The sequence below is a fragment of the Heptranchias perlo genome, chromosome 7, assembly GCF_035084215.1.
Source record: "Heptranchias perlo isolate sHepPer1 chromosome 7, sHepPer1.hap1, whole genome shotgun sequence".
Lineage (NCBI taxonomy): Eukaryota > Metazoa > Chordata > Chondrichthyes > Hexanchiformes > Hexanchidae > Heptranchias > Heptranchias perlo.
The window spans coordinates 22,708,603-22,724,084 of NC_090331.1; the positions used below are offsets into that span (position 1 = coordinate 22,708,603).

Genomic DNA, 15,482 nt, shown 5'->3' on the forward strand with positions numbered 1-15,482 from the left:
AAATGTACAAGGGAAAAATCACTGAAGACACTGCCCCTTTAAAAAGGATGCAAAGAGGCTGCAAAGGGATTTAGACAGGTTAAGTGAGTGGGCAAGAAGGTGACAGGTGGAGTATAATGTGGGGAAATGTGAAATTATCCACTTTGGTAGGAAGGATAGAAAAGCAGAATGTTTTTAAAAAAAGGAGAGACTAAGAAGTGTTGGTAGTTAGTGGGATTTAGATGACCTTGTACAAGAAGCACAAAGTTAACATGCAGGTACAGCAAGCAATTAGGAAGGCAAATGGTATGTTATACTCCAATCCCTTGCAATAAAGGCTAAGAATGAGAAGGTCTAGCTACAATTATATAGGGCTCTGGAAAAACCACATCTGGAGTACTGTGTATAGTTTTGGTCTCCTTACCCAAGGAAAGATATACTTGCCCTCAAGGAGGTGTAACAAAGGTTCACTAGATTGATTCCTGGGATGAGAGTGTTGTCCTATGAGGAAAGATTGAGTAGAGTGGGCCTATATTCTCTGGAGTTTAGAAGAATGACAAAGGTGATCTCATTGAAACGTATAAAATTCTTAGAGGGCTTGACATGGTAGATGCTGAGGGGCTGTTTCCCCAGGCTGGAGAGTCTAGAACTAGAATCAAGGGATATGGAGATGGCAGGGGGGGGGGGGGGGGGGGAGTGGAGTTGAGGTAGAAGATCAGCCATGATCTTATTGAATGGCAGAACAGGCTTGAGGGGCCAAATGGCCTACTCCTGTTTCTATTTCTTATGTTCTTGCAAGAAAACAAATTCAGATGGTTCAGACATCAACTTGCTCAAGATTGAAACTCCAGGTAGCAGTTACCAAGTAAACAAATGGAATCAATTTCTAAGCTCCTTTTATGATCCTAGAGACCAAATGGTGTTCAACTGAATTTTTAGCACAGATTTTTTTTTCCAGCATGGTTGAAAAAGAGGGGAAAAGGGAGTATAGGTTGAAATGGCTGTCAGATGAACATATAGGCTGTATCTACCACTAACCTGGTGGCAGATTTATACTGGCATTGGAATAAATCCAGTATTAAATTAGTGGTGCACCACAATACTGTATTGATTCATCTGGAATTCATGTCCCAAAAGTGCTTCAATTATGCTCTCCCATCAGAGGTCTGACTACACAGTCACACTAGGTTGGTACCAACATAACAAACACACTGTAAATGACTAGTCACTCTATTTAACAGTATACTTCTACCACTGCTGACCAACTTCCCAGGTTGCTAGACTCATGTTAGTAAATATATGTCAAGCGTACTTGACTAGGTGAAGTGGGCTACACATACTGGGCATTCCGGTTCTTCCAAAACAGTGCACCACTCTACAAAGTTTAAAAGGAAACTGGAACAATAAATGAGTACACTTAAATGAGGTGGCATTATTTAATAGTGTTGACTCATTCATCCAAATCTAGTTCTGTTGTGACAACAGCTTAAATGCACTAGTTAAATGATTCTAAACCCATAAGTTGTGGGGAGAATTTTACTGGATCGCAAAATCCTTTTCCAGAAATGTACCTTTAACTCCTTTTTAACAACAGTTCCTTAATTGACGCCCCACCCAGCAAACAAGGAGTGCCAAAGGGGGTGTAAACCTGATCCTTTTAAATTTTTAAAATTTCATAATTCATACAACACACTCCACCCCACACTGTTGCAGTGAAAATGAGACTTGACAATGAAGTGGTTACAACAAAATGACCTACAAGTGGAAAAATATGGAGTTTTAATGTTAACATCTGCATCCTATCTTGTTCAATTTTAATCTGATTCAACAAAGCATTTTGCAGAGCTTTTATTTTATAATGCTACTCTGTACTTCAACATCAACAGTATCAAAAGCAATTCTGTATGCAACCTGACCCCTTACATTATTTTTGTATTTACATAGACATGATTGGAAGCATGTGTCTTCTGGGACATCAAGTAATTGACAAGAGTACTGAATACTGTTTTATACAAAATGAGAATCCATTAGGAAGTACTACCAATGTTATACTAAAATACTAATTAAAATAATAAACCCAGTTCTCAATGGTTCAGAATCACTCAGATGTAAAGTTAAAGCGATGAATTTTATAACTTGTTTCTCCTCTTCACATTAAGGCACATAAGTACCAAGGAATACTAATGCTTCAAAGTACAGGTTTTGGCAAAAACTATGTTTTCATCTGAAAGAAATCAAATAAGTCCTTTGCCTAAGGAAACAAAATGAAACATGATGTTCAAAAATGCTACGTACCACATATCAAGACAGCAACAGAAGTGAAATATTCTACAGCACCCACCTCGCACCATTCAACATTTTGGAAGTAAAAAAAAATTATAGAAAGGCACATATCACTAAAGTGCTAACATACTCCGTGGCTTATGGGCCTTAGGTTCACAACTACACTAACTCAGGTCCTGATTTCAGTCCTGCAAGGGAAATGGGTTACAGATCAGAGCCAGGTACTTCACATTGAGGGAGATGCCTCTTCAATCAAATCTCATGCACTGCCTTGCAACCAGTTCATAGCAGCTTTGGAGGCAGCCTAGGAACACTTCACCCTTGACTGCAAGTGGTGCATGGCACAAAGAAGTTCTCAATAACAGAACCACACAAGTCCCCTACTGGCAAGATTCGACAAAATGTTAATAAAAATTACACAAAGCACATTCAACACTGTTCTATTGTAGTAATAATTTAAAACAGGAGTAAAACAAATAATTCTGCAGTTACTCTGCACCACGTTGTGCAATTTTAGGTGCATCTTTAACATTGGTGTAAATTGGCAGTGATTAGACTGTCCATTTGAATCCCATGTTGAATGTGTGGTGGTGGGGGGAAAAGCAGGGCTCCACACTTGCTTGGAATACTGCTTAGTAGCCTCTGACAGCTGTTGACATTTCTAATGATAGAAGAAGGCTAACTTGTTTTCTATTCATGAATATTCAAAAAAGGTGGTACAACAAACCACTCAATTTTTAAAAGTTAGCTATATACAAGCTGTGGTTATCCTGTAGACAATATGCAGATGTAGTGGTGCAAAACCACCAGGTTGCTAATTTATGAAAATTGACAGCATTACACTGTACATTTAGAGTTAGTGCAGTGCCAAAGATAGTGTAATTGCTGCATGAATCTCATTCTACCGAGTACTGTAGTCAAGAACATTCAATTCCTTCAATGAAAAGTACTGGGAAAAAAGTCAAAGGAATCAGTCTCCAGTTCCTTTCAATAACTAGGATCTATGATGCTTGATGCATAGTGCATCAACGAATTGCATTGAGGTAGCTACAAGACGTGGCTTCTGTAGGATTGAAGCCTGTGACCTTACATCAACATTCCGAAACTGCCACTGAAAGCAACAGTGCTATAATGCATATAGAAACAGTGCCAATGCCTTAGGAGGAGCAGAGAACCACCTCTGGAGGTGGTGTTTGTCTGGATGACAAAAAAGTAGCATTTCTATGACTTGACTTTTGGCTTGTTGGCTGCTCCTAAAATCCAGTCATGGTACATACAGTTTTAAAAAAAACTCAAACTACAATTCAAATTTTTGGACCAAGTTTATTTTAATATAATGTGGCAAGTTTTGTTGTTTATAGGCTTGTGATAGGAAAAATTTAAATTGTGTGGTTGGTTGTTTGAGTGTGATTAATTATTCAAATCCAAAAAGACCTGCTAATTCTTTGCCAGGATATTAAAAAAAGCTTTTCTACTCGAATAAGAAAGAGTCAATCTGAAAATTTTAGAAGGAATTGGTCATTTTTAAACTCAGACTTGAAACTTCAAAGTGATAGCTTAGATTCATACAGTGGCAAAATATTTAAGAACATAAAAGTTATTTAGAAAGGTTTATCTTAAAGTTGTAATCCCTTTATTGTTTCTCTCTCAAATTAGGGAAGATTTCTATTGTAAATAGTAACTATTAGGAGTGTTAGTTATTTGCCTTTGTTAAATTAGTTTTATGGTTTTAAACAAACGATCCAAAAGGTGTGACAAGCTACTTGCTCATCAAATACTAGAGAGAGATCCTATGAAGGCATAGGACAAGCCCAATAGCTAAAAATAATTAACAGACAGGGTGTTACAAACTTTGGATCAGCCCTAGAAATTGTGTGTGTCAATGGTCTCCCCTTTTGTGTTCTTTATTTTCAGCAGTTCGCCTATAGAGCTCAATATCTAGTTAAATGATAGTGTGTCCCAGGGGCGTAACAATCTTCCAACAAACTGATTAAAACTTTAGTGAAACGAGGCCAGATACCAAATCAATGTTGCTTTATTTACAGTCATAAAGTGCACACACAGTAACAGTTATTGCGAATCTCACATTGCTTAACATAATTTCAGTCCCTCCTTGTAATTAAAAATAACATGCCAGGTGGTTAGTGGGGTAAGAAATATTTACTTTGGCCAGCCCCATCACTGAATCAGACCAAAGCTTGCTCAGCCTGGTAGGCTCTTTCCTTAAATGTAGACTGGCCTAAGCCTTTGCCTCTCTCTGCAGAACCTACTAAATGAGCCAGCACCTGTGTTTTTCTGTCCTATTCCTCCCTCGACAGTAAGTTGAGGACAATGTCTGACCCACTTCCCTGTCCAGGGGTTGGCCAGTAGAGCTGCTAATTAAAACGGCTACGACCCCACTGGGTGACGCCTCTAGAAACTAACTGTTGCTGTTTTCAAAATGTATAGGACTAATCCAACATGTTGAGCCTCGATAATTCACAGGAAAGATTAAAAGGCCATCATTGTTTCTGGCTACAGCATTGTGAGAGAAACAACATACCATATACCGTTGTGGCTAGCTTTCACAATTCTAACCAGTACAGACTTCCAGAGAACATCTGGGAACTGGACATAAATGCTGCACCTGTAAATTGGGATTGTGTCAAACATCCTAAATGGAATAATACAGAACATCAAGTGGTTGTCTTGTAATCATAGAATCTTACAGAACAGAAGGAAGCCATTCGGCCCATAGTGACAATGCCAGCTTTTTGAAAGACATACCCAATTAGTCCCACTCCCCTGCCCTTTCCCCATTAATCATCAACCTTTTGTTTTAAACCCTGCGACTTAGCAAATCCAGGAAAAATGACAACCTCCAGAGGTTGTCAGTGGTGCATGTTTTCAACTCATGCACTGCACAGCTGAAACAAACAATAACAGCCCATTTTGCTTTAACATGCCATCATGAATGCTACTCAGAAATTTTTAAGTTTGGTAAAGTAAATGAAGCAACATTCCTGTCCCAGATGCACCAAGACCTGTAGAAATACTGGGGAACCTCATCTCTTGGGCATCATTGTCCTCAGTGGTAATATAAACACCACTCGAGGCACAGGTTACCATCTTTTCTGGCTGCTGGCAGACAAGTGGCTCAGCAAGGTTGTACAAGTTAGCAATGTAATATTTTTAAGCTAATGCGGAAGCCATGGTATTCAAACAAAGTTCCGGTTCTATGGTATCCATCCCCAAAATGAATAAGCCAGATTCCACTGCACGGAGTCTCCCAGACAATACTGCAGACCCCAGTTCAAACAGTTTATTTATAAAGTTACCCAGATTCAGGAGCAGCATATCAATTTTATTTTAAATAAAAACTAATTTTGCCTAAAATAAAAGCAAGAAATACTGAAAGCAGTCAGGCAGTATCCATAGAATGATAAACATAGTTAACGTTTCAGGTCGATGACCTTTGATCAGAGCTGGAAGATGTTAGAATTGAACAGCTTTTAAGCAAATATAGAGCCAGAGAAAAAGGGGTCAGGAAAAGAACAAAAGGGAAAGGTCGGTGATAGAGCGATGGGCAGGATTGATTAAATTACAAAAGGGATGATGGCACAAGGCAAAAGGAAGTGATAATTTGATTTTTTAGGTTTTTGGACCATAGGGGAAATCAAAAGGCTATGGGGATGGGGCAGGAAAGTGGAGTTGAGGTCGATGATCAGCCTTGATCTGAGTGAATGGCAGAGCAGGCTCGAGGGGCCGTATGGCCTATTCCTGCTCCTATTTCTTATGTTCTTTATAATGGAACAAGTATAGAAATAAAAGATGAGTCCAGAGGAGGTGTAACTGGTTACAGCAGAACAGCAGAGGGAGAGGGAAGCATGGAAAATTTGGCAAAGCAGAGGGGGTTGCCGTGGCCCAGGAATGTGGCGGAAGAAAGGCAGGTAGATCCGAGGGGAGTGGACCACTCCGCCGGCAGTGTACCGAAAGGGAAACCCCACCCTAAGCACCAACCCACACCTCCTCCACTCCCCAGTGGCATGGGGCAGCCATCCTCCGTTAGCAGCACCTGCTGTCCAAGAGCAATTTTGCTTGTTGCCTGCCCTTTTCCCATGCTATTCTCTCTTCCTTTCCATTGTCTCTGGGATATTTATTTTACTTTTTGCCAGCTTATCTTTTCTACAAATTCTCCTTTTCTAAAAAAAACATACTTGACTTATTACTTCCTTCTTATGGAAGTGTGAGCAACTTTGTTAAAGTTGGGTTTTTATTAGCTGAAAACAACTTGCATTTATATAGCTCTTTTAACATAGTAAAATGTCCCAAGGCACTTCATAGGAGCATTATCAAACAAAATCTGACACCAAGCCACATAAGGAGATATTAGGACAAAGAGATAGGTTTTAAGGAGTGTCTTAAAAGGAGGAGAGAGAGAGGTAGAGAGACGAAGAGGTTTAGGCAGGGAATTCCAGAGCTTAGGGCCTAGGCAGCTGAAGGCACAGCCACCAATGGTGAATTGATTAAAATCAGAGATGCGCAGAAGTCAAGAATTGGAGGAGCGCAGAGATCTCGGAAGATTGTAGGGCTGGAGGAGGTTTTGAAGAGAGAGAAGGGTGAGGCCATCGAAGGATTTGAAACCAAGGATGAGAATTTTAAAATTGAGGCGTTCCCAGACCGGGAGCCAATGTAAGTCAGCGAGCATAGAGGTGATGGGTGAATGGATTTGGTGCAAGTTAGGATACGGGCAGCAGAGTTTTGGATGAGCTCAAGTTTATGGAGGGTGGAAGATGGGAGGACAGCCAGAAAAGCATTGGAATTTGAACAAGCTTCAAAACTCAGTTTTTCAGTGAAAAAAACCTCAAACACTGACTGGCACGTGACATTACAGAGTGCATACGCTATAACAGTATAGTTACACAGATTATTTCTTCCAAAAAAAAATTAGTAAAAAAAGTGCTGGAGAAATTAATGGGACTGAAAGCCGATAAATCCCCAAGGCCTGATAATCTGCATTCCAGAACACTAAAAGAGGTAGCCATGGAAATAGTGAATGCATTGGTTGTCATCTTCCAAAATTCTGTACATTATGGAACAGTTCCTGCAGATTGGAGGGTGGCAAATGTAACCCCATTATTTAAAAAAGGAGGGAACTACAGTCCAGTTAGCCTAACATCAGTAATAGGGAAAATGCTAGAGTCTATTATAAAGGATGTGATAACAGGACACTTAGAAAATATGAACAGGATTAGACCAAGTCAACATGGATTTATGAAAGGGAAATAGTGTTTGACAAATCTACTGGAATTTTTTGAGGATGTAACTGGTAGAACAGATAAGGGAGAACCAGTGGATGTGGTGTATTTGGATTTTCAGAAGGCCTTTGATAAAGTCCCACATAAGAGGTTAATGTGTAAAATTAAAACACATGGGATTGGTGGTAATATACTGGCATGGATTGAAAATTGGTTAACAGACAGGAAACAGAGATTAGGGATAAATGGACCTTTTTTGGGGTGGCAGTTGGTGACTAGTGGGGTACCGCAGGGATCAGTGCTTGGGCCCCAGCTATTCACAATATATATCAATGATTTGGATGAGGGAACCAAATGTAGTATTTCCAAGTTTGCTGACGACACAAAACTAAGTGGGATTGTGAGTTGTGAGGAGGATGCAAAGAGGCTTCAAGGCAGTTTAGGCAAGTTGAGTGAATGGGCAAATACATGGCAGATGCAGTATAACGTGGATAAATGTGAAGTTATCCACTTCGGAAGGAAAAACAGAAAGGCAAAGTATTATTTAAATGATGATAGATTGGGAAATGTTGATGTACAAAAGGGACCTGGGTGTCCTTGTACACCAGTCACTGAAAGCAAACATGCAGGCGCAGCAAACAGTTAGGAAGGCAAATGGTATGTTGGCCTTCATTGCAAAAGGATTTGAATACAGGAGCAAGGATGTCTTACTGCAGTTATACAAGGCCTTGGTGAGACCACACCTGGAGTATTGTGTGCAGTTTTGGTCTCCTTACCTAAAAGGATATACTTGCCATAGAGGGAGTGCAGCAAAGGTTCACCAGACTGATTCCTGGGATGGCAGGACTGTCGAGGAGAGATTGGGTCGACTCGGCCTGTATTCACTCGAGTTTAGAAGAATGAGAGGGGATCTCACTGAAACAAAACTCTGACAGGGCAAGGCAGACTGGATGTTTCCCCTGGCTGGGGGGGTCTAGAACAAGGGGTCACAGTCTCAGGATGCATGGTAGGACATTTAGGACTGAGATGAGGCGAAATTTCTTCACTCAGAGTAGTGAACCTGTGGAATTCTCTACCACAGAAGGCTGTGGAGGCCAAGTCACTGAATATATTTAAGAAGGAGATAGATTTCTAGACACAAAAGGCATCAAGGGGTATGGGGAGACAGCGGGAATATGGTATTGAGATAGAGGATCAGCCATGATCATATTGAATGGCGGAGCAGGCTCGAAGGCCGAGTAGCCTACTCCTGCTCCTATTTTCTATGTTTCTATGTTTCCAAGTCTCCTCCCTCCCCTATCCAATCAATCTACTTCCAGGTCTCTACAATTAGACATTATAAAAGTGGCCCATGGCAATTTGCCTGATAATATTCAGGAGCTTATATACAGGTTCAAAAATCCCTGGCACACACACACACACACACACACACACACACACACACATACCCGTCATCGGCGACATACAATGGAACACAAATAGGCCACGATATTGTAAAAATGGCAAACAGCGTCAGGATTGCCAGCACTAAAATATCTGCTTTGCAATGTTTATTGTATTGAGATTGACAAACCAGTTGAAAAATGTTTAATATTTGGCAGGAAAACTGTAATCATGGTTTAATTCTAGAACACACTGTATAGACAACAGGTATCAAATTTCTACACGGAGAGAAAACATAATTACAACAATGTAGCCTTCTACACAATTTAATTCATATTGAAATGAGAAATGTAAACTCCAATAAGAATATACATGGAGAATAAACTAATAAAACCTTACAGTAACTAGCTGCAATTCATATAGTAATTATTTTAATTATATTCAAAAACTTCAGTAATTAAACCTGCAGAGGAATGTGGGCTATTTTGTGCAAAACAAAAACCGAGATTTTAATATTTCCTCAATTTTAACTTTTTCTATCCAACTTCAAATGAGCAAGAAATAAATAACTTGCATTTATATAGCACCTTTCACAACCCCAGAATGTCCTAAAGCATTTCAAAACCCAATTAAGTACTTTTGAAGTGTAGTCACTGTTGTAATGTAATGAAACACAGCAGCGAATTTGCACATAGCAATGAATTAAATGGCCAGATAATCTTTTGGTGATGTTGATTGAGGGATAAATATTGGCCAGGACACCAGAACTCCCCCATTCTTCTTTGAATAGTGCCATGGGATCTTTTACGTTCACCAGAGGTGGCAGACGGGATCTCGGTTTAATGTCTTATCTGAAAGACAGCATAAGTTGGTCGGTGCATTTTCAGCTCATACACTGCACGATTGAAACAAATGCTAACATTCCATTTACTTTAATGTGCTGTTGCCTAGCTGGTCACAACTTTGTTAACAGTGGGATAAAGTAATGTCAGACTAACTCAGTATTCAGCTGCCTAGGCCCTAAGCTCTGGTATTCCCTCACTAAACCTCTCCACTTCACTACCTCTCCCTCCTCCTTTAAGATGCTCCTTAAAACATACCTCTTTGGACAAGCTTTTGGTCATCCAAAGCTACATAATTATGTGGCTCGGTGTCAAATATTGTTTGATAATACTCCTGTGAAGTGCCTTGGAACATTTTACTACGTTAAAGGTGCTATATAAATGCATGTTTTGGTTGTTGTTTCATGAGTTTGTATACCTCAAGATATGCAACATTATTGTTCATTACCAATCTAAACCATTGTGTTTTACATCAATCTGTACACCCTTGCTTACAAATCTAAACTGATTGAAAAGGAACACCAAACATCCATTGTTTTTTGTCACTTCAGTATGAAAAGCCAATTAACACCTATTGCCTGCCAGGCTGATGTGTTTGTGCACAGTGTGAAGAATACTGACATTTTTGCACCAAGCGAAATGTACATAATCACTGATAATTAATGCCATTTATTGGTACTGAAATGCTGGCCACTGTTTTTAGCTTAGCTCCAAATACAAATATTAAAGATTAAATTGTTCAATTTAAGTGACCACTTTTTCTGCTGTCATAATAGTGAAAAAAATGAACCACATCCTGGCTTAACAAACACCTCACTTCAACAGCATGTTACCAGTTGATAGTTGTTCATATGTTATTGATGTGGTAAATTGATAACTCTCCCGAGTAGGTTGATTTTTTTACTATGTAACAAAATTATCCAAAGCATATTGATTAACTGTGTTTGATTGTGTATCTTAAAGCTCAATCTCCTCTACAATCACAAGTGGGAAGACTTCCTTTTAAAATTGAAAAAAAATGATCCTATTTTCATAACAAAAGAAATCAGATCACAAATGCATGATTAGAGATTTAAAAAGACATAAAATGTTACTGGGTTTTATTTGCAAGTCTAGTTAAAATTAAAAGTGAATACCAATTACTCCCATCATTTGAAAACACTAACAGAATGTCATCAGCTCTTTATATCTTACCAACGATTAGAGCTCAAATTCTGCAGCATCTCATGGCCACTTTCTGTGGCAAGAGAATACGTGATGTGACAGGTCTATCCCTAGTTTCTGTGACACATTACTAAAAGTTTACATACATGTGTTTTTTTTTTAAAATAGCATTTTTTTCTCCAGATTAAAAAAACAGCATATAACTAACTATAACTTATACCATCTAATGAGAAGAGAAGACAAGAGCAGCAAAGCAGAAACCTACAGCAGCCCAGCAACAGAACAGGGAGAGAGGCCTTTGAACAGCCAGACACCCTGATAAAATAAGATTTCAATATTTCTCCACCCTCTCTATTGGCTTCACTACTTGGACCATTCACCCACTCACAGGCAATCCCCATCCCCAAAATTGGCTGCAGGTCCCTCTCACAGGCTACCCCTACTCCGCTTCGTTTCCTTTTTTGCAGTAATTCTCCCCACCCACACTGACTGCATTCCCCATCCAAAGCACCTTCATCCGTTATCACTGGTTAATTTCTCTTTCTTTCCCCAACCACACCCACCCCCCCCCACCACAGGCGCCAGCCACAGATGGCTGACTGTTCTATACCTCAAAACCCTTATCCCTTCTAATCTAAGATCTCCCTCAGCGCATCCTCCTTTTCTCTCCCACTATGTTCTCACTCCCCTCTTCTTATCCCATTTGATCATCTTCCTCTTCCCCCACTATCCCACCAGGAACAGGAACACTTCTCACCACGATGGACGTCTCGGCACTATACACCAGTATCCCCCACGATGACGGCATCGCTGCGACAGCATCAATACTCAACACCAACAACAGACAATCTCCGGACGCCATCCTACAAATCATCCGCTTCATCCTGGATCACAATGTCTTCACCTTCGATAACCAGTTCTTTACCCAAACACACGGAACAGCCATGGGGACCAAATTCGCACCCCAATACGCCAACATTTTCATGCACAAGTTCGAGCAGGACTTCTTCACTGCACAAGACCTCCAACCAACACTATACACCAGATACATCGACGACATTTTCTTTCTATGGACCCACGGCAAGGAATCACTAAAGAGACTACACGATAACATCAACAAGTTCCATCCCACCATGTTCTCCGCAGCCTTCAACATGTCATCAATGACGACGAACACCTCGCTATGGCCATCCCCACACCTCCACTACTCGCCTTTAAACAACCACCCAACCTCAAACAGACCATCGTTCGCAGCAAATTACCCAGCTTTCAAGAGAACAGCGTCCACGACACCACACAACCCTGCCACGGTAACCTCTGCAAGACATGCCAGATCATCGACACAGATACCACCATCACACGAGAGGACACCACCCACCAGGTGCATGGTTCATACTCCTGTGACTCGGCCAACGTTGTCTACCTCATACGTTGCAGGAAAGGATGCCCCAGAGCATGGTACATTGGCGAGACCATGCAGACGCTGCGACAACGGATGAACGGACACCGCGCAACAATCGCCAAACAAGAGGGTTCCCTCCCAGTCGGGGAACACTTCAGCAGTCATGGACATTCATCCACTGACCTTCGGGTAAGCGTACTCCAAGGCGGCCTTCGAGACACACGACAACGCAAAATCGTCAAGCAGAAATTGATAGCCAAGTTCCGCACCCATGAGGACGGCCTCAACCGGGATCTTGGGTTCATGTCACGCTACACGTTACCCCACCAGCGAACAAATGTTATCTGTTTTTAATATAACGGGTCAGTTGCTGTCTTTTCTATGTTTCTACCTCTCTATCTCTGTTTTTTTTTTGTTTGTTGTTTTTTTTGGTGATTTGTATATTCGGAGACCTTGCAGGTAACACCTGTCTGTCTGCACACTGATTGCCTTGGCAACGGGCAGTTGAAAAAACTGTCTGTAATCACCAAGCATTGTTCTGTGATTTATAAATGCGATTTCATTTCGAGGATTTCATTTCCACATCGTTCACCTGAGGAAGGAGGTAGCCTCCGAAAGCTTGTGAATTTAAAATAAAATTGCTGGACTATAACTTGGTGTTGTAAAATTGTTTACAATTGTCAACCCCAGTCCATCACCGGCATCTCCACATCATCACTATCCCACCATCTAACCATGCTTGACCAAAAAAAATTCATGGCCTTAACTACCAATGTGCAATATTACAGGAGATGTATTAGTTACTTAAAAGAGAAGAGATGTACCTAAAAACTATAGAATGTCTAATTTCGCATCTATTGTAGGGAAAGTCTACAACAGAGATGATTGGATAATATTTGGAAAAGCAAAACTTGAAAGGTCTGTCAGCATGGCTTGATGAATGGCAGGTCTTCTTAAATTAACTTGCTGGAATTTATTTTTGATATTACTGGCACTGTGGATCCAGAAACATGAAAATCTAAGTACAGAACATAAACTCAAGAAGCTTATTAGCAAGGTTCTGTACAAGTGATTAACGGCTATGGTAAGGAATCCCGAAACAGTGGGCCATTATAATTCAGAATAGATGTAACTGGCTTATAAACAGAAAACTCGTAGGGTAGACATCAATGGGAACTTAGGAAAATAGCATGATATGTTGGGGATAATTATAGGGTCTCCTACTATTCTTAATGTACTACAGTGACTTAGATCAGGGCCTCATGAACAAAACCGCAAGTCTGTACACAATACAAAAAAAAGGCACAGCAAATAATTAGAAGCAATGAAACCAGATTTGAAAGGATTTAAATCTTATTTGGTAACTGGGCCAATGGATCCCAATACAGTTCAATGTGGATATTGTAAACTAATTAGCATGGGTGCAAGGCACAAAAAAGGAAGTTGCATTAAATGGAACACAGTCATATAGTGTACTAAACAGGAAAGAGATTGTGGAATATTGTGGATAATAATGAAATTATCAGCCTAGTCCTTTGCTGCAGTGAATACAATTTGGAAGCTTGTGTTGCCACTGCATAAGACCTTGCTCAGACGCAGTTCAGAGCCTCATCCCTCCCTGTCTCTGCAAACTCCTATAATCCCCACCAAACTCTCCATTCCTTTGAATCTAGCCTCTCATGCATCCCTCCTCTTCCTTTGTCCCACCACTGGCAGCTGTCCTTTCAGCCACGTAGGCCCAACTCTCAGGAATTCTCTGCCTCTGCAACACCACCGCCTCCTGCTTTAAGCCCCTCTTTAAAATCCACCTCTTCAGCCAAACTTTTGATTAACCCCACAAAACTTTCCTTTTTTGGCTCAGCATCCGGTTTTCCTTATGCCTCTGCGAAGCATGATGGGATGTTTTTCTATGTTAAAGGAGATGCATATAAAATGCAAGTTGTTGGTGTATCATGTAAACCTGGTCAACTAAACATAGGAAGGCAATTGTTCAAAATACAAATTCGACAGTAAAGGAGATCAATTTATAAGATTTTACAAATGCCTGTTAGCATAGAACCGTAAATTTTAACCTGGAGCCAGGAAGAGGGCCGGGGGGGGGGACACCTGACAAGAAACTCGGAAGAATGGGTTGACAGGCTGGCTGGCCGGCCGGCCATCAGTTGGACAGAAAAGCCAGGAAGCGCATCTAGGTCTTCAATTGGGATTGGGGGGTGGTTGGGAAGGCGATCACATGTGTGGGATCGCTGCAGGTAGGCTTGTTGGACTTAGGGGTAGCACTCCTGCCTATATATTAGTGACTTAGATGAAGGGGCCGAGTGTGATGTATCCACGCTTTCTGACAATACAAAGCTAGGTGGGAAAGTAAGCTGTGAGGAGGACACAGAGTCTGCAAAGGGATATAGACAGTTTAAGTGAGTGAGCAAGAAGGTGGCAGATGGAGTATAATATGGAGAAATGTGAGGTTATTCACTTTGGTAGGAAGGATAGAAAAACAGAATATTTTTTAAATGGTGAGAAACTATTAAATGCTGGTGTTCAGAGAGATTTGGGTGTCCTCATACAAGAAAAATAAAAAATTAACATGCAGGTACAGTAAGCAATAAGGAAGGCAAATGGCATGTGGGTTTTTACTGCAAGGGGGTCGGAGTACAATAGTAAGAAAGTCTTACTATAATTGTACAGGGCTTTGGTGAGACCTCACCTCACTGTACTGTACAGTGTACAGTTTTGGACTCCTTATCTGGATATACTTGCCTAAGAGGTAGTGCAACGAAGGTTCACTAGATTGATTCCTGGATGAAAGGGTTGTCCTATGAGATTGAGTAGAATGGACCTACACTCTCCGGAGGTTAGAAGAAGGAGGTGATCTCATCGAAACATACAAGATTCTGAGGGGGCTTGACAGGGTAGATGCTGAGAGGTTGTTGCCCTTATCTGGAGTCTAGAACTAGGGGGCATAGTCTCAGGATAAGGGGTCGGTCATTTAAGACTGAGATGAGGAGCAATTTCTTTACACAGAGGGTTGTGAATCTTTGGAATTCTCTACCCCAGAGGGCTGTGGATGCTCAGTCATTGAATATGTTCAAGGCTGAGATAGATAGATTTTTGGACTCTAGGGGAATCAAGGGATTATGGGGATTGGCGGGAAAGTGCAGTTGAGGTAGAAGATCAGCCATGATCTTGAGCATG

At 40.8% G+C, this 15,482-nt stretch overlaps 1 protein-coding gene across 1 annotated transcript in view; it reads right to left on the minus strand.

The window, feature by feature from the left end:
• The window catches only part of LOC137323565 (activin receptor type-2A), a 121,295-nt gene that overhangs the window by 84,546 nt on the left and 21,267 nt on the right, over window positions 1-15,482 (minus strand). The gene's annotated exons all lie outside the window — the stretch shown is intronic.